The sequence below is a fragment of the Pinus tabuliformis genome, chromosome 8 (assembly GCF_031772625.1).
Source record: "Pinus tabuliformis cultivar Carrire ecotype Pingquan chromosome 8, CPIR1, whole genome shotgun sequence".
Lineage (NCBI taxonomy): Eukaryota > Viridiplantae > Streptophyta > Pinopsida > Pinales > Pinaceae > Pinus > Pinus tabuliformis.
This window is the reverse complement of record NC_142294.1, coordinates 462,429,456-462,450,654: the sequence shown is the minus strand read 5'-3', so window position 1 is coordinate 462,450,654 and position 21,199 is coordinate 462,429,456. Positions and strand designations below refer to the sequence as shown.

Below are 21,199 nucleotides of genomic sequence, written 5' to 3'. Positions count from 1 at the left end.
ACTGGAGCTCTTTCCCGATTCATATCAGTTGATAGTTCCATAGTTATAATAGAGTGTTTTTTAAAGTTTTCCTCATCTTGTATGTATTCCTTTAGCTTTTCCCCACTCTCTAAGTTCCAGTAGATAACCCTTACTCTTAAAATTTATTTTTATGTGTTTTTCATGTTTTCTTTTTTCTCATGTTCCCTTTTATCCTAAAGTTCGAATCTGGCAAAAGAACCATGACCAAGTATCATTATTTCTTTTATTTCAATTGAAAATGAATATATCTGACTTTTAGTGAGGGTTTTTGCAACCTTTTTTGACATAGAATTTTTCACACTCTTAGGAAAGTCTCAGGACCTTTAGGTCTTGAAATTTGGACTCATATTTTATTTTTATTTTCTTGATATTCCTCTACAAAAACCCTTCAAAATTATATATATCTATATATATATGAATGATTAGTTTTCTTAAATGCTTATTACTCCTCTCTCTAGATTACTTAGAGCCACCGTTTCCAGAGTACCCTTCAGGTAATATGGTTATCCGTAATTTTAGTTAAATACAAAGTTTAATATTTAAAATAAATACCAACATTGATCTCCTTTTTGATGTACTAGGTTTTCTTCCATATCCTATTTTTAGGTCTTCCACAACAATACGATAAATTTACTTGTTTTTGGTATGATTCTCCCATAGTACCATATTATGTTTATAGGTGTATGGGAGATAATGCCATGTTTGTGGAAAATTCTTACTATTTTTTCTTGTAGATTTTTTTTGATATAAACACCTCATTGTTCAAGTGTTGAACTTAAGGTATCCTGTAACAATTATCTACAGTAACGTCTCCAACTGACATGTATTTCCTTCTTGACATTTATTTCTATATACTAGACAATTCATACAATCTACGACTACATATACTTATGTAGACAAATTGTTGAATTCATCATATCCTATACTACATATACTATGTTGAAAATTTATAGGGTACTTAAATCCCTTTTACTTTTAAATTTCTATTTAGCTATACAAACAATTTCTTGTGTCTTTGAGGCTTCCTATTCAGAGTATGTATCTTATGGTAATTAAATATGGCATAACTTGATACCCATATCTCATCGCATTTAGTGATAGCCACATGGGTTTAATTTTGTGCTAATACAAAACAATACATATTGTATACTATATCCTTCCTTCATATAAGGGGGTTTACTAATACCTTTGAAACTATAGCTCCTAGTATTATAGTACGCTCACTTTTTTAATTTATTACCATGCAATAACATCCTATACATAGTTTACTTCAAATAGAATTATGCTTTTATGTGTTTTTTACCTTGCAGTATATAATAACTTAATTTTCTCAATACATACTAATAGTTATCCCCCTTGTATTGGTATTTTAATTGATTAAAAACATATAAACTTCTAAAATTTATCTTCCACATATACATATTTCTATGTGCTTTAATGTATAACATATTTTCTCTACCCATAACCTATTTTATGTTGTTGATAAAAATAACCATTTGAAAGAAATAATTAGCTTTTGTATGTGCTGATGTCCAGTTTGATTCTCAACATTGCTTGTAGTTATGCATGTCTCATAATTCCTATCACTATTAGTAGAGAATTCCCTACTGCACTTAAAACGATGTTTCCAACAATTATTCCTACATTGTTACAATTGTGTTTATGGGTAGCCCATGTTCTACCTCTCCCATAACCTCCATGTCATCACATTTATTACGATTTGTTCTCATGGTTCAAAAAAAACACTCCCGCAACTAATTGACTACATTCTTATTTGTTAGAGAATCAGGTCCTCTTAACACAACAATTGCACTTTTTTGGTTAATATTGATTCCCTTATTTAATTTTTGTTTGAATGATCACATTCACTGTAAAATTTTCCATAATTTAGTATTAGGAAACATCAACAATTAAACCCAACTACTTTAACAATGAGAAAATTTTCATCAGTATGCAATCATTCACTAAAGTCAAAACAATTTCGAATTCAAAAGGATAGTGAGAGCATAATGCAAGGTATGCGTGAAGCCTGCAAGCTTTAATATTGTTACAAATGGGAGGGTACCCAAGTTGTAGCAAAAATGAAATTATGGCCTTTCCAAGTGAGAAACAAGTCATCTTCTCTATTCAAACCCATTCCACAACATTCTCATCTAGCATAGCCTTCACTTCTGTAATTATGTATTCACTAAAATAAAAGCTTTGGAAACATGCCTTTCTCATTATTTACATAAATTTAGCTTTGGAATCCATCCTCTCTACCCTATGGTGTCCCTCAAATGAAATGATGTTCTCTATCTTGTTTCCATCATCACATTCATATTGGTGTCCTTGTTTACTGTCCCTAGGAAGGAAAGTATATAATGCATCAAAGGGGATTGACAAATAGTTAAAAGCATATTTCAACATTGAGAATAAACTAGTTGAATTCATATTGGAATCCTCGTGAAGAAGAGTCATGATTGTGGTCCCAAAGCTCCTAATGATTCTTAAAAATTCATCTTGTTAACAGGATGAGGACGAACAAGAGCTTTGTTGATCTATTGTTTCATCAACTATGTAGTGCAATCTAAATTGACAATTTATGACCAAAGCTTCACCTTCTCTTAAATCCAGTATTGATGGCTAAAGTTGATCCAACACTAATAATTCTTCATTATGGTTTGGAGGGATGGCCCTAAACTCAAAGGGCACATTTCTTGACTAATAAATGTTGGATAGGACGATGCCTAATTCCTCATTGGACATATTAAGAAATGGAGGAACTTGAGTTCTGGAAAAAGAAACTATTAATCAAATGTATGGAGGCCCTTCTGGTATTTTGGACACACTATCAATGAAAATAGGCAATTGCATGCAATGGGAAATACCAAATTCTATAATATCAACTACTGAACACCCATCCATTTCTTCTACAATGGCACCACGGAAAGAGAGTAAAAATCTATGCCATGGAGTACAGTCTAAAAACCCTTCAAGACCAATGGTTGAAAATATCTTGGTGTACACAACATGAAAATTGTCTATTGTAGCAGCCATGGCCTTGAGCATATTCGAGTTACCCATTCTTGTAGCTCTTGCTATGAGTTCCCTGAGCAAACAATAAGTGACTCTATAGTTAGGGTCTCCTTTAGCATATGTTATATTGTTGAGTAGCCACATTCTTTATTAAGATAATTTAACATCATTGTATTGTAGGGAACTTGAATAGTTCAATAGTAACTATTCCATGCAACTAGCATCATGGCAACATCCTAGGTTTCCCAGTCCCTTGGCTATAGAGACCCAAAGAAACGACCCTTTGATCTTAATATATGGGCGTTGTGCCGAGTTCTTTGTAGTAATGGCTACTATTTGCATTTAAATCAGTTGATGCATTCCATTATTTGTGGGTGGAAACCATGGAGGGGGATCTCAATTGGGGACTGAATGTTATTTTTGAACAATAGATTTCACTTTTGGATAATTTTTTACTATACATTAGACTTTCCTTATGCAATCTAGTCAGTCTGAAGCATCTACAAACTGCAAGGATTATTGCCTTGTTTGGATTGAAATAACATCAATGTTTGATTCTTGGAAAGTGATTGTTATTAATCTAACTGAAGACAGTTGACCCGATTCATAACCGTCTAGTAGAATCCACCCTATTTCACCTCTAGTGGCCTCAAAGAATTCAATGGGCCTTAAAAATATAGTGTCATTGCACACCGAAATTTATCAGAGAATAACATGGGCGCGCGTCTTGAGATCTAAAAATAGGCTTCATGATTGATAGCCATGATCTCCAGTGCAACTTTCATGGCAAGAAATGGTGATGATCAAGAAAAACTAAGATCTAGTTCCTGATGTGAACCTTATTCATATTGTGTAATCATGAGTTATTTCGAGGTTCTAAGATTTTTCCCATGTGTGATGGAGTCTTATCATCACCTTAAACCTTCCAAAACCCAAAATCTATAGAATACTACAATATTTTTGATACATGTTATTATTGTCATTTGGCAGTCATTTCTTTGGAAAGAAAACGTATAGAATGTTGACTAGTGTGAGATTGATTGGATTGAGAATTTAATTTGTGCATATTCTTTTGCCTTGTGAATGGCCAAATTATTAAACGTATTCTTATTTGTCAAATATGGCCAAGGAACCATTTACCAAACAAGAGTTCGGTAGAAGGAGAATGTTGATGTTTCCATTGCTTGGTTTTGGTTTTGAGATTTTTATGGAGCCTTGAAAGACAAAACAACCATGGTTACTAAATTTGCAGATAGTAAGTTTTCCCTCTCGAATTCACACTTTTAATTTTTTTATTTTCTTTATTTTTTTTGCTTAAGTTACTAAGGCATATTGTAATGTAGATAACGTTAAATGTTCATACTAACAAAACATTATTTAATATATTTATGACAATGTGCACATGTGGCGGTGGGTCCATTTAGTAGATTTTCCTTTAAACACACAGTTTAATTGTTCACATAAATACAATTATGGTCATGATTAATTAATTTATTTTCTTATCACTTACTCCTAAAGTTGGCCTAGGTAAACCAAAGCAGAAAGAAATCATTTCCTCTACATATTTAGAGTCTTGGGATTCTATCTGTAAAGTTCTTGTAGTTAAAGCGATAATTTTTTTGCATATCTTCCCTAATCCACTACTAGAAGGCTACCATCTCACATGCATCACTTGGTGCATAATATTTCCCACACCAAACATGTGACCCTCTAGATTAGAAATTACTTAGAGAAGTATATAAGTCAGATCAACTCCTCCCTTTACTACATGGTTGGCAAGAGAAGGTACTAGTAAAAGTGCTACCTCCATTTCTCCCCACCATTGTAGTGATTAGGCATATAAGAAGATGGTGTATGCCATATAATATTAAAGATTGGTTTGAGAAAAAAAACTAGCAACTTGAACATCTTGTGAACATATAATTTCAAGTTATTTAAGTGATTTGAAATAAACAAATATAGCACTTGAGTAAAAATTCTTCAGAAGGTGCTTACTTTAGTGCAACATTAGAAGTATTACCATGGTCACCTAAGTAACAACTTCCCTTGTTTTAGTGAAGTAAAACTTCAAATAAAATAAGGATTCCTTATTTTAGTACGACCTGTGGTTTCTAAAGAAATAAATAATCAATGTAAGGTGTGCTAAGTAGTTACACAATTGGCAACCAATGAAATTGTTGTAGCGGCTACAACCACCCTCCAAAATTTTTCCAATGCTTTGATTTTGGATCCTTCCTTACTATCCACAACATCTCATATCACACTAATCCAGGTATTAATGCTTTGATTATGACTTATGTTTTCTTTCTTGCTTGTGTTTGTTAACTTAGTTGATTCTTCTACGTCACAAGCTGATTTCCCAACTTGGTCTCACAACAGTTCTGGGCTTGCCTCCAGAAACTACCCAATCCTTGAGGGAAAGTAGCCTTGATGATGTGATTCATGTAGTCCTGACTGCTAGTGAGCCTTGAGCTTAGAAACTACGTAGTCATGGGAGACATGCCACCACTGAGCCCAAAAATTGCACAACCCTCACTGAGCTCAGAAACTAAGTACTGCACTGAGCCGAAAAGTTTCCCAGTTCCATAGAACTTTGTAGTCTTTCTCGAATTTGTGCATGGTAAGTTCCCCCCCCCCCAATAAAAAAGAAAAAATAATCCCTAAAAAATAGGGATCTATTTTTAGTATCTTGAAGGAGGCACTTGCCCTAATTTTAGAAACTTCCGCCAAGTGTCATTTTTTCCTTGATTTTAGCCATGCGGATAATAAACCCTAATTTTTCCAAACATATTTAATAGAAACTTCTAGAGCTTCTTTTCACATTCAATCTTGGAGCTCTAGCATTCCCAAGGAGATCAAGTAACCTTCAGTGCAATCATCAATGCTTTTCCAGGTGAGTTTATATTTTGTCGTCTTTTACTGCTTTTTCTATCACTTTTTGTTGTTTGGCTTGTGTGAGTGCTGTTTCACTTGTTTATCTTCATGGTCGCTAGATTTTTGAATTGTTTTAGCTTTTAGAATTATTTTTTTTAAGTTTTAGATTGGCTTTCCCAAGTGTTGCATTAATTTTCTTGTTTTTCCACCAATGGTCACCATTGCGGCGACTCTCCTCACGTACTTCGTTTTCCTTCTATTTAATTAATTTCTACATTGATTCCCATGAATATAATACACTTAGTAATATGTGCACTCATATTCACACTATCTCTCATATCTGCTCATTTTCCACACTTCCCTTTGGCATATCTACTTTTCCCTTGGCCAGTTTTCACTTTGCCCAGCTGCACTACGCAATCCTAAGGCTCAAGCCATAAGGTTAGCATCTAGAATTTCACAGTGCATAGTCCAAGTTGGCTCCACAGGTCATCCTATCATCCTTTTTTCCAATGCTTTGATTTTGGCAATGCGTAGTCTCTCCCAGGCCTTTTCCTAGACTGAATTGCGCACTGTGCAATTTAAACCATTAAGCTTCCATCTTGGCTATTGGGAATGAGGAGTGTGGGGTTCCCATAGGTAGCAAGTCCCTCTTGTTAGATAAAATTGCACAATCCTTGCCATACAGTGATTGGTTTGCTTCTTGAACTCACCTTGTGATTTTTTTTCATAAAACTAACATTTTCTTCTCATGAGTGTCGTTTCTGTCCCATGAGTACAAAAGTTGTTGAGAACCTCTCTAGTAGTCACTATTACCATGGAATATAAGAGAGCTACATCAAATTAAACTACTGAGAGAAGTATTGGGGAAGAGGTTGAGCAAACATCAATTGATTTTCTAGTGTATATAGATACTCAATTGTTTATAAAGAGAGGATCATCACTGATATGGAAACAAATTAAGGATGCTTTTGCAATAGACTTTGAGGAAAACTTAGAGGACCAGTAGTTTTATCTCAGCATCTGACAGTCACAGTATATAAGGTTGCATGTAGGTATCCCGCCTCGCAATGTGCAGATATCATAAGTTGGATTGTCTCACACATGGATGATAAGAACATGACATTGAGGAGTTCCAACGAGAAAAATCTTTCCACCTTTGATGTAGAAGACATTCAGAAAATGTATCACTTGCTCGAGCTAGTAGAGTGCATGGATGAACTCTTCTATGCTAACTAGAACTATGTCTCAACACAAGAGACATTGTCAAATGCTAGGAAAAATGGCCATCAAATTTTTGACAGACACCCACCCATGTGTACAATACAAAGTTCCTAAGGAAGGCTTACCAACTCTTGGTCATCTTTTCTTCCAGAATCCATGGTCAAGAGAGCACTGAAACCTTTCCTGAAGGGTGGGAAATCTTATTGCACTAGTTGGTGAATGATGGGAGGCCATTCAACTGGTCATATCTTGCTCAACAATTTGAAGGCTCATGTAGCACAGGCTTGAAAAATTCCCAAGGGTGAGAGAGAAAGGTTTATATGTCTGCATACTTACTAGATGCAATCTGTGTACAATAGTAGTTCCATGGCATGAACTAGACATGGACACCAAGAGAACATATCATGCACATCTATTGCAAGTTTATTTTAGAATGCAGTTATTGAGGAGTAATGGCATGGCTAACTAGCCACTTCATCATCCCACTATAGAAGTTTATCTTTGAAGAAGATCCACCTTTCATGTCATGAGAAGAAATGGAGGCCATTATAGACATCACATAATGGTATGCCTCACTAGGTGGCACCCTCATTAGAGTGTTTGGCAGAGAGAAGAATTTGCATGTCTTACCAAGGTATGCCACTCACAAACTAATCATGTAAGAATTAGCATACCATCTCGCTACATGGTTGTCAGAAGCGCTGCATAGGAAGAAGAAAGAACCATATCCCACTCTTCCTTTGCAGATTGGATTATATGAGATAAAGAAATTGAAAGTCACAGATGTCGAGGCTAAGTTGATAATGAAATTTGAATTCGGCACTAAGGAAATTAATCCATATGATCCCCATAGTATTTGTAAGGACCACTATACGAGAGTTTACTTTTTGTGGATTAGTGGGAAATTTCATTGGCCAGAGGAGGATCCTTGGAGGTACTGCTACAATGCCTCCAGACTAAATGAGCTAGTTAGTTTAGAAAGGACTTCACAGGCTTCTCCACAGATAACGACAACTTTGAAAGCAACAACAACATAAGGAAGCAATCCCTTGTAGGACAAGGCCAGGAGGAAGATTGTTAACAGTCCAGAGGGAGAAAAAAGTTGTAAAATGAAAGAAAAATCTCTTGTCGCGAAAGAAGAATTGGAAGTATTAGCAAAGAGGACGCAGAGGATACAAAGATAAGGGCAGAGGAAGAGAGAAAAGCAGAGGTTGCAAGAAGCATAAATGAAGTTGCACGAGACAAATAATAACCTAAAAGAATAATTGGAATTTAGAAGGAGAGAGCAAGAAGAGAAGAAGAGGTAGGAAGAAGAACAAACACAAGGTGAAATGATAGAGAAAACAACACCAATGTAGGTTCAAGAATAGGTACAACCAACAACTAAGGATGAAGGTGAACAAATGCAGGATTATGAGCTTGCTCAACAGATTGAGAAACTCATCAAAGTGACAAACATGGATTTGGAACAGGAGCTGCAACATGAAGATGTTGACTCGATGCCATGATCAGCACAGGTCATCCCTCAGTCTCCACTTCCTCCAGTAGCAAATCTAGCCCCGAGCAAGCAAGGAGATGCTCTTCTCCTTGATGATGATCTAGTAATGGATGCATACAATATATCATTCGACGAGTTTCAAAAGAGGATTGTACAAGCACAAAGGCAACATGATTTCATGCATATGTTGTTAATATAGTAGGACTATTCTTGTTGTATTGGAAATTATGTTTTTTAACTTGCACATATGCTTATGAACTCTTTTGTTTGTATGAATCTTGTTGAATGTGTTTTGTTGTATTAACTCAACAACTTAACTTGTGACTATTATGCATCTTAGCCTGTGATGTCATTTTTCTCATGTATTCCGACGGGAGTACTTTCATTTCCCTTTGCTTATTGGAACCTTCATGCATCACACTTGACTCTTCGCAGGGTCTCACACTTTCTCTCACCTAAAGTTATCATACTTCCCTTTTCGTGTTTCTGTGGTCAATGAATATCATTACCACCCATTGCTCGGACTCCTACTCCAAATGGTGTGAAGTCTAGTTGGGACTTCATATCGAGGAGATCCCCTGAATTTTGGCAGGTCCATCACTATCAACATTTCTGGTTCTAGAAAGAGGTCCAGATGACAATTTGAGCCCTTGAAGTCTATTTTGAATTTCTTCACTCATTTAATGACTTCTCACCAAATCATAAGCCTAACATGTGTTTCCAGACATGCAAATCTAAAAGTGTCGATGAGAATTATCGATGAATTTTCCAATATGAAATTTAATGGCCAGGGTGAAACATCCTTATTTGACCACATCACACAATTTCTTGATTTCTTCACAAAGAACAATATCCATTGTGAGAATGTTGGTTTTAGGTTGTTCATTCTCACATTCGAAGGGCATGTGCGAGAATGTTGTATCACATTGCCTAATGGCTCCATTCACTCTTTCGAACAAATTTTCATAGAGTCATGTCATGCTTTTGATCTCTATGACTGAAAATCCCCTAATAAGAAAATTTTGAAATTGCAGAAAGCACCTGATGAATCTGTTCAAGATTTTCACAATCATTTTATCCATTATGGCTTTGAATTTCCTAAATATGAAGTTGATATGTCCTTCTTGGTAGAAAACTTTCTATAACTTGTTCACATTTATGAAAATCCACACGAGTTAGAGCTTCTAAATCTAAGATGGAGAAGGTTGTTATTGCAAGTGAACATTCATTCCCTTCTCATCAAACAACTCTAGTTCTGTAGGTTGAGGTGGGAGAAGTTGAGAATTCATGTGTTGATCTACCACCATCCTCTCCTACTCCACTTACTCATAATTTCAGTGCAAATTTGGACTGTGAATCTAATGGTTGTGGTGAAATTCTATCTCCTCATCCTCCATCATTTGGTCCCTCTAATCCTCTAGATTTTGATGTGTTGTGTTCACCTATTTTGGATCTCTCTTTTGATGTTCATGTCGATCATGTTTTGGATGGAGTTGGTGTTTAACAACCAACCTAAAATATCATTTTTTTTGAGTATGTGTGGGAGTCAGAACAAGAATCTATAGTGAAGGACAACCCCCTTCTATCTGAACCTCTTCCGCATCATCCTGACATTTTCCATAGTTTCGTCATTCCTGTTCAATCTTGTGAAAACTCATTTTCCGATGTCACTACTTTCGATCATTCGCAGAACACGTGGAATCATTTGAATTCAGAGAGGACAAATATTTTAGGCTTCATCCTCTTAATCTCTCATCTTACCTTTCGAGGAACATCTAGGGTGAAATTTATTGTTTTCTATCATCCCCTCTTTATGATTTGTCATATCATTAGGATGCCTATATTCTTGATCTTAAACTTTTTGATCATGGCTATCATGATATTTTCATTCATTCATTTGATCAAAATTCTTATCCGTCCATTGTTAATATTTTTAAGCCATCAGTCTTTGATGATCCATCTTCTGATGAATTGGAACGTCCCCAAGTTGTCGAGGAACTTCAGCCCGAGTTGATGGTTATGTTAGGTTCTCATAGCCTTGAGGTCAGTTCCACTTCCAATCAGAAATGTGTTGAATCTTTTGAGGCTCCTCATCACTCTATTGTACACATTGAAAATCAATCTAGTTTACAATTTTCGCATCCTCCATCTGTATCACACGATCCAATCACTCAGTCATTGGAGGAGTTGTACATAGCAAGAAATGTTGCAAAACATAAGTTTTCTTTCTTCATGTTTTCTCATTTTTCAAGTTTGAAAGTGTGTACCTTCTTGTCATCAACTCGCAATGTGTTTGGACACCATGATACATCCACAAAGTTCCTTTCATGCGCTTTCCATTTTTACTTTTATGCAGGTGTATTCAAGCTTCGAACATTCTGGTTTGTATTTTCTTATCTTTCTTGTTTATTGGTTTGCTTGTATATCCTTTTTGACATACATGCCCTTGCGACATATGTCAGCGAATGCATCGATGGTTGCATTGGAAGTTGAGGTCTAAAATGGGCCTCCTAAGGAAATTATAAAATAATAGTGGAAATAAAAAAACAAGATTAGGTTACATCATCAAATTTTAGAGGGAGAAAAGACAAAACTATTTTTTCACCTCGTATTTTCAACTTATCCTCGTATGGGTTTGTTCAAATTTTGAACTGCAAAACTCATTGGATGCAAAACTTGATTCCTCATCCAAGTAGTACCCATTTTGCGTACTTTCGATGGATGCTACATGAAAATTGGAAAATATATGAAAAATCACGTTTTTCATGTATTTTTCATTTTTCATGTAGCAGGGTCCATCGAAAGTATGCAACATGGGTACTCCTTGGTTGAGGAATTAAATTATGCATCCAATGAGTACTGCCGCACGAAATCTGAGTAAAAAATTAGGGAGATAAGCTGAAAATATGAGTTGAAAAAGTAGTTTTATTATTTTATTATTTTTTAATCTTTGTAATTTTTTACTCCAAAAATGGTGAATCATCCCCCATGGTTGACATCATCATCTTGAAACCAATTAGTTCTTATAAATTTTATTTTGGTTGTACATTTTTCTTAGGAGGCCCATTTTAGACCTCAAAAATTCCCTAATGCTTTTTTTTTGTTCATTTTATTTTCAGGTATAGGATAGTTTTCGCATGAAACTATGTTTGGATTCTATGAAAGCTAGCATAAGTCCAAGAGGAAGTTGTGCTACTATCAGCAGTTGGTTATCTATATATTTACTTTCTTTATGTGAATCTTGCATTTATTTTAGCCGACGATACTCTGATGGGAAATACGGTCCTTTTGAGAGTGTAATGGTGAAATCATGATGCATGCACTTTTAACTAGTAGCACCTACTCTAATCAGTCTTCTATTTTCAGTTAACCCTTGTCAACTAAGTCGAGTAGAGTAAGGAGAGGGGAGAAATCTTAAAAAGTATGTAAGAGATATATATAAATATCATCCTATGAAGGGAAAACCTCTCCTACTCTCAATAATTCAGGATCCCTCTTCTGCCCCTTGAAATAAATAAGTGCCTATGCACAATTCTTTAAAAAAAAAAAAAATTAAATAAAGGGAGAAAGAAGAGAAAGGCTTCTTGTATAGATAGGTGAAACAAGTAACTCCACCAGGGTACCATCAAGGTCCACTGGTAGCAGAGCAATGCTTGTGTTCCTGAAGTGACTCTACGAGGGTACTATCGAGACCTACTACCAGAGAGCAACACCAGAGATGAGACTAAAACTTTGAGATACTATTTAACTTGTGCATCAATATACTCCTCATCCCCAATCGAAACAACTTAGTGTGACTTGGCTTAGTATTTGTGCTGCCAATGAAGAGAATGGTAGGGACTACATCTTTAAATCAAGCTAAATGAAGAAGCTATGATGATCAAAGAAATAAAAAATACTCTTGGAAGAGTTAGACATTCTTTGCACTAGACAAGGTCCGTAGAAAGAGTTGGACTTCTACCAATGTGTCACCAATTTGTAGCGGCTACAACCACCATCTAAAAATTTTCCTATGCTTCTATTGTGGTGCCTTCCTTACTATCCATAGCAACTAATCTCACATTGATCCAACTATTCATGCTTCGATTGATGATTATATTATTTTTTTCGCCCACTTTTGTTAACTTAGTTGATTCTTCTAAGTCACAAGCTGATCTCCCAACTTGGTCTGACAACAGTTTTGGACTTTCCTCCAAAAACTACACAATCCTTGAGGGTAAGTAGCCTCAAAGATGGGAATTTCATAGTCCTGAATGCTAGTGATCCTTCAGCTCAAAAAATGCATAGTCATGGAAGATAACCCAACACTGAGCCTAGAAATTGCACAACCCTCACTGAGCTCAGAAAATGCATAGTGCATTGAACTAGGAAGTTGCCTATGTTATGTAGAATTCTTATCGAGGGTGTACGAAAAGAAAACACTTTAGAATGTGGATGAAAAACATCCTTAACAACAAAAATGGCTATAAAATAGTGTGGATCTATAGCAAATGATAGAAACGAAACCTGCCGAAGTCCTGATCTATGTAAAAGAAATAGTTAAACAAGAAAATGGAATAAGAAATTAGGCACAAATGACTCCAATAATCGAATGGAAATCAGATATAAAGAATATATTTTATTAGATGACACCTGTGAAGGGAACAAATAATGTTACCAGTCCCCCTCTATGGGATGCGTTCTTGGCTATCATCAATGTCTTCAACTTTGTAAAGTCTCTCTCCTCTACGATGTGTAAACCTGACAAACAAAATGTTTAAGCTCAATGGGAACTGAAATGGAAAAAGAAAATGGTGAGCGAAAATGATAATAATAAGAGATGCAATAGTGAGTGAAAAAATGAAAATGATAGAAAGTGAAGAATCAATGTAAAACCCTCCAACTTATAAAAAAATATTAGTTTATTCTCGAATAATGGAAAATAATAAAATATTATTAACGAAATTCTAGAATTAGCCGTTTGAAATATGTTATTATATTTGGTTGGAGGGAAAAAGTATTTAAATTGGTTAAATACTTTTATTTAGAAATAATAAATAAAGAAATGATTTATTTATCATCTCAAGGAATGTGGCTAAGGAGTAATAAACAAATAATTACATGTTTAAATATTCCTAGAGGATTTAGTAAAACTTACAAGGAATAATAACTAAATAATGATTAATTAATTATTCCTAGAGAAAAATAAGAAAAATAATGGTTTATCTAATTATATCTCATAACTGGGTCAAATATGACAAGTAATTTTAGTTAAACAATGGTTTAGTTAGTTATTACTAGAATATAATTAAATAAATAATGATTTATTTAATTATTCTTCATGGGCCTGACCAGAAATAACTTAACTAATGTGGTTTATTAAGTAATTTCTTATAGTGAAAGCAATTTTACTATGGTAAAATTGGCCCTACATGGTGTACTTTGATCCATCTAGTAAATTATGGCTAGATAATCAAATTTTGTTGATAATAGATTTCTCCCCAACATATGATTGTTAGGAGAAAAACATATGACTGAAGTATGTTGTAAGGACACAATCATTAGACGTCAAAGGGGAGTCAGAGAGAGAAATAGAGACCAATGGAGCTGAATCAAAAGAGCATAATGACTAAGGGACCGAGAACAACTAACTGATGTAAGTCTCCTTTTATGGTGTGGTACCTAATATTATTGAGGTGAGGGAGGCACAGACGTGAAAGGGGAGTCGGAGAGAGAAATAGAGACTAGTGGAGCTGAATCAAAAGAGCATAATGACTAAGGGACCGAGAACAACTAACTGATGTAAGTCTCCTTTTATGGTGTGGTACCTAATATTAGTGAGGTGAGGGAGGCATACCTATACCCGTTGAGATAATTTAGTACAAGGAATAATGATGCGCCCAGAAAAATGAAATTGAGCACTAAAGTACATGTTGAATGGTACATGACATGCTGGCATAAACGAGACAAAAAATAATACAATGTATATCATATATATAATGTGCCTAGAAAAACATGAGCCAAGAATGAATACAATAACATCTGGGTACATGAGACATAATGGCCCTTCCCTCAAAAAATGGGTGGGAGGGAGGGTATAACAACCAAAGAAGTCCTACTGAATAGGAAAGGGCTCTGCAAAACTAAATGGATCATTTGAAGGAGACATGCATGCTATGAGCGCTGCAAGCAGCAGGAACTGAACCCATCAAATCTGCGAAACTTCATTTGAGGTTGTAGCATAATATGAAGTCATCCGAGAAATTGGGGGGTTACCAAAAGGGCCACCCCCTCATGAGATCCGTGACATCTCACACACACACACGAAAATCACTGGTACAATCTACTGCATCACTGGACCATCAAGTGTATGAATCATAAGCATGAAACAATCAAGTCAAAGGGAAATGATGATTCCCTTGGCTTGATCCGAAGCATCGAACAACAGTGGAAGCTGGAACCAAGAAGCATCACCCTATAACCTGTTCTTCTAGAAAATATGTGCTGATGTAGATAGAATACGACCCGCCATAGGTGAGGCAATGAGGATCTTCAACCAAGGAATGAGGGAAAATAGTAATGTGACTGATGGGCTGATAGCAGGGAAAATAATGAAAATGGGACTAAGGGATAAACAGACCAGTTCCTTGGTCAGAGGATAAAGTGCATGGTTTACCTGGCAACCACTGAATCGACTCTGAAGGGGATGGTGAGAAGTATGACTAGAGGCCAAAAATGGGATGAATCAGATGTAATTATGGATGAAAGAATGTAATGGGACATAATGGGACTCGAAATAAACTCCATGGATACAAGGGTGACTCATTGCGGATACTTTGAACAAGGGTAACTCGATGATGCCACCACACAAAGTAAGCCTGGGGGGACCATGAAAACATGAGTGAACAATGGTTACTCTTGAGGAAAATTGACACTTGAGATGACAAGTGGAAAGGGAAAGTGGTCCCAAAGCACAAGTGACTCATATGAAGAAATTTGGTTTCAAGAGGCAGTAAAGTGACTCGGCATGGAAAAAATGGCTTCCTAGTGAAGTGTCAATTTACCAAAAACTGAAAGAAGCTTATTAGAGTACTTAGTGAGATATTTCCAATGGTGTTGATAGTTCATCAATTGGAGCTATGATCTAGTCACAATGTGTGATAAAAAAACTATGGGTTTTCCTATAAAAGGGCATTTTCCCTCCAATTTGAGAGGAAGAGAAGGCCCTAAATCATATGGAGATCATAGTGGAAAAATAAACCATTAGAATTTGGATCTTAGACTTTTAGGCAAGTGGCCTTACTTGTCTAAAGATGGCCTTAATGCTTCCTGGAATGATGGTTCCTGGTGAAGAATTAAGGGAAGAGGAAAACAAGAATGAATTACTAGAGGAGGTCTAGACCTATCCTCACTCACTATGTCAAACATGGGGATTATGTGGTAAAGGTCGTATGACATATAGTAGAATATTTGAAGATATGGTATCAAACGTCTACGATATGCGATGTGAATATGGCTCGCTGAAGAGGTTGGTAGGGAAAACCATCTAAGGAATGGGAGGATAACTGACCATATGTAGATCTGGTGGGATTTAGGCCGAGACTTATGTTAATCAATTGTGAAGATGGCCATGTGAAAACCATCATTCCCCTAAGCATGGGATACTTCCCGCAATCACATGTGATCGATGGGATTGATCTATTATCAAAAGGTTAGAATGATGTTGTTATCACCAAAAATTGATCATTTAGCCATAATTTACTAGACGGATCGAAGTACACCATGTAGGGCCAATTTTACCATAGTAAAATTTCCTTCACTTTAAGAAATTACTTAATAAACCACATTTGTTCAATCATTTCTAATTAAAAACATGAAGAATAATTAAATAAATTACTATTTATTTAATTATCTTCTAGGAATAATTAATTAGACCATTGTTTAATTAATATTCCTTGTCATATTTAACCGAGTTGTGAGAATTAAATATATAAATCATTAATTATTTTATTTTTCTCTAGGAATAATGAATTAATCACTAATTAGTTATTATTCCTTGTCATCTTTGACTAAATTCCCTAGGAATATATAAATAAATCATTATTTGTTTATTATTCCTTAACCATATTCGTTGAGATGATAAATAAATCATTTATTTATTTGTTATTTCTAAATAAAAGTATTTAACCAATTTAAATACCTTTTCCCTCCAACCAAATATAATAAAATATTCCAAATGGTTAATTTTAGAATTTGGTTTATAATATTCTATTATTTCCCATTATTCTAGGATAAATTAATATTTTTCTATAAATTGGATGGTTTTACATTGATTCTTCACTTTTGATCATTTTCATTGTTGCACTCACTGTTGCAACTCTGATTATTATAATTGTCGTGTACAATTTTCTTTTCCATTTGAGTTCTCATTGAACTCAAAAATTTTATTTGTTGGGTTTTACACATTATAGAGGAGAGAGACTCTACAAAAGCTGAAGATGTTGAGGATATCCAAGAACCCATCCCATAGAGGGGGACTGGTAACCTTATTTTCTCTCTTCACAGGTGTCATCCAATAAAATATATTCTTTATATATAGTGTTGGCATTATGATATAGGTGATATAGGTGTTGTACTTGATGTCAACTCACTCAGATGAGAGATCGCAATTCAGGCCACATAGAATGAAGAAAGAAAGTTATACACAGGTTCACCTTGACCAACCTACGTATACATGCAGATTCATTAAAGAAAAGGAGCATATACGTACACACGCACTTTCACAGAAGGAAAGGTGCATACATGTTGGAAAACTAAATTTTGGTCTATGGTATTTGATCCATGGTATTTGGTCTGAAGTGTTGACCCCAGGTATTCGATCCAAGGTATTGATTCTAGGTGGTTTTGGTCCATGGTATTAAGTAAGGCCTAGGACTATAAATGGAGGAGAAGATCATTAGGCAAAGGAACTCATGAATTGAATATCAAATGAAGGGCAAGATATAGAATACTGGTTATTGGGTTATGGTGCACAACTGGATATGAATCAAGGAGGAACCTGAGCGCTTGATGAAGGATAAGTTTTATTAAGGGTTCAAAATCTCAAGGCTTGAAGAGAAGTATCTTTGTGTGGTTTTAATTTCTTATCTAAATATTTGGCACATGTTGTAATCTGTAAATATGATGAACTGGGTATAACTGATGTCTGAAGTTGTTGCAAAGTTTAAATCATCATTTACAGATATGTATGGAGGTTCACTTTAGCAAAGGCGCGTATACACGCTAGTTTGGCATTTCAAAAGTGCGTATACGCAGGTTTTCCTTGATACAAGTGCGTATGCATGTAGGTTTGTCACATTGAAGTAGCATACACCTCATAAAATATGCTTTAGCAACTTCTAATTGCTGTTGTAGTTTTCTACGTTTTGGCTTGGGTTCTAGTTAGTGTTACTATATTTTGGTTACAACATTCAGAGAAGTGATTGTTTGATTCAGTTTTTGGTTGGTGCAATGGAGATTGGTTTATGCAAATATATTTGACTTTTGATTGATTTTATTGATGGATCCAGTCTCAAAGTTTATGAAACATGGTCCCTGGAAGAGAAGAGAAGGTTGTAGCCTTGTGTAGGTCAGCACCTACATACTAGTACATCAGCTAGTACAAGAGCTAGGGGGTTGTAGCTCCCTTCCAGGAGAAGCTGGAGAACGAGAGAAGGTTGTAGCCTTCTACAGGTAGAAGCCTACATACTGGTGTAAGACTGCACTAGTACACAATATTGTAAAAAGAAGTTTCTTATTAAAAGAAAGATAGAGATGATTGCAGCAGGTGGTTTTCACCCACATTGGGTTTCCACCTTATATCTTGTGTTCATGTGTGTGACTCTGCTTTATTTTTACTACTCCTAGTTATTGTTTATATGGTTCTGATGCACAGATTAAAGATCAACTTATGAATAATTAACTAAATTATAAGTTTACAGGATATACGCTAGTTGCCTTATATACAGTTGTGTATACATGAAAGTTTCATTAACTGAAGTAGGTATATGAATTAGAATATGGAAATGAAATATTATTGACTTGCTAATACTCATTCACCCCCACCCTCTCAGTATTATTTCCAACAATTGGTATCAGAGCAGGTCCTTTAGAAGAAGCTTAATCTCTTGAAGTAAGATCTATCATCATGAGTACCTACGAAAGAGAGGGATCCATTAGACCACCAATATTTGATGGGAGCAACTTCATATATTGGAAGGTAAGAAACACAACCTCTCTTCAATCTCTTCGAATAGATGTTTGGGAAATCGTGGAAGGAGGATACACATTTCCATCATAAATTCCTACAGATACGGTAGGTAAAAAGAAGTTTGAAACAAATGCCAAGGCTATCAATACATTATTGGGGAGTCTGTCACAATTAGAATTTGTCAAGGTTATGTAGCTCAAAACCACCAAAGAAATATGGGACAAGATCATTCTAAGCTATGAAGGAGACAATCAGGTAAAACGTGAAAAACTACAATCTCTTAGAATTCTATATGAAACTCTCAAAATGCGCAATGATGAAAGTATAGCTAATTACTTCTTATGTATAGATGAGATTGTTAATCACATGGTAAACTTGGGTGAAGAGATAATAGAAGTTACTGTAGTTCAAAAGGTTTTAAGATCCTTCTCTTCTAAGTTTGAATCAAAAGTTTCTACCATAGAGGAAAAGCAGAATCTTCAGAGTATTACTATGGCACAGTTGCACAAAATCCTAACTACTTTTGAAATCAGAAAAGGGGTTCCATCAAATATGAGAGAAGCCGCATTCAAAGCTTCAGGAAGATAAGAACTAAATGAATCGGAACATATTTCAAAAGGAGGGGAAGAAGCAAAATTTGTCAAGAACCTTCAATGGGGTTCTGGAAGATTTAGAGGTAAGCTACATTTCAAATTCTTTGCTTGTGGAACAATCGGCCATTATGCAGCCAAATGTCCTCATAAAGATAAGATTGATAAAGGTAAGGAATCAGCAAAATGGAATATAAAACAGAATGTAAGTAAGAAGAACTATTATACGCATGAAGATAGTGATGGTTTATCTAATAGTGATGAAGATGAACATGGTAATGACTATAGACTTCTGATGGCTTTTGAAGATGATGATTTATTGGATGCTTTAGATGAAGATGGCCTTTATGAAGAAATTTCTAAACTTAAAATTTGTTTAGAAGAAAATAATATGATTATAGATACTCTAACATTCCAACTAGCTAAAAGGGAAAAACACAATGAAAAATTAGAATGTGAAATTGTGGGTCTAAGAAAAGATATTGAGAAAAAAAAAGCTCTCAATCTCAGATTTTCTAAAGGATCAGAAAATTTAGATGAAACTATTAAAGTGCAGCGTTCTCCTCTAATAAAGACAGGTCTTGGATACACTGAAGAAGCATCTCAAGCACAAAAGCCATCAACCTCCAAAAGCTATCTTGATGCAGCAAGGAGAAGTGAACAGTTTGACAATTGTCAACAAAGGCATAAAGCAGATCACCAGGTAAATCAGGTTCAATCTACTTCAAGGGTGAATAGAAGCTACAACCAACCTTAGGTAAATCATACTCACTTTGCTTCAAGAATGAATGTCAATGGAAGCTACAATCACCAGGTTAGTAGGTTCGATAATCGCAGGAATTTCTTTTATGGCCAATGTTTTTCATGCCATAAATTTGGACAAAAGGCTACTCAATGTGTTTCTTACAGGACCATCATGACTAGAGAAGCATGAAATCAAAGGAATGTGTCTGGGATCATGTAAAGGACCTACAATAACTTTTCTGCTCTTGAAAATGAAATAGAATGCTCTATCTATAACAACTTCAGTCATGAAGATTCTGGATGCATGAGTAAATTTCGGCAAACATCTGAGAAGGAGAAAACTTCATTAGGTCCAAAAACATGGAGAAAGAAAGAACCATAAACAGAAAGATGTGGTATAGCCTTGTATGCAGAAGCACAAGAAAATCAGTGGTACATCGACAGTGGATGCTCGAAACACATGACATGTGATAAAGAAAAACTTCAGTCATATAATGCCTTAGAAAAGGAAAAGAAGGTCTCATTTGTAAATGACACTCCTGCAGTCACAAAAGGTAAAGGCTCTGTTCTCTTAAAACAAAAGGTTAAAGCTGGGAATGTTATGTATGTTGATGGTCTAAAGCATAATCTATTGAGTGTTAGTCAAATGTGTGATCAAGGAAATGAGGTAGTATTTCGATCAAATGGATGTGTTGTTCGTGAGCTTGATACAGGAGAAAAAGTGATCAAAGGTATAAGAACTCCACATAACCTATACATACTCAAAGGAGGATAGCAACAGTGCTACCTAAGCAAAAATGATGAACACTGGCTATGGCACAGAAGATTGGGGCATCTAAGCATCTCTCAAATAAGAAAAGCATGCAGATACAAGGTTATTTGTGATCTTCTAGATATCAGCTTTCCAGAAAATACAATATGCAAATCATGTCAATTTGGTAAGCAAACCAGAACTCATTTCCCTGAGAAGGAAGGATCAGCTAGTAAGCCTCTTGAACTTGT

At 35.4% G+C, this 21,199-nt stretch overlaps 1 pseudogene; it reads right to left on the bottom strand.

Moving 5' to 3' along the window:
- Window positions 1-2,068: 2,068 nt before the first annotated feature.
- LOC149236043 (scarecrow-like protein 32 pseudogene) overlaps window positions 2,069-21,199 on the bottom strand; it is a 57,433-nt pseudogene continuing 38,302 nt past the window's right edge.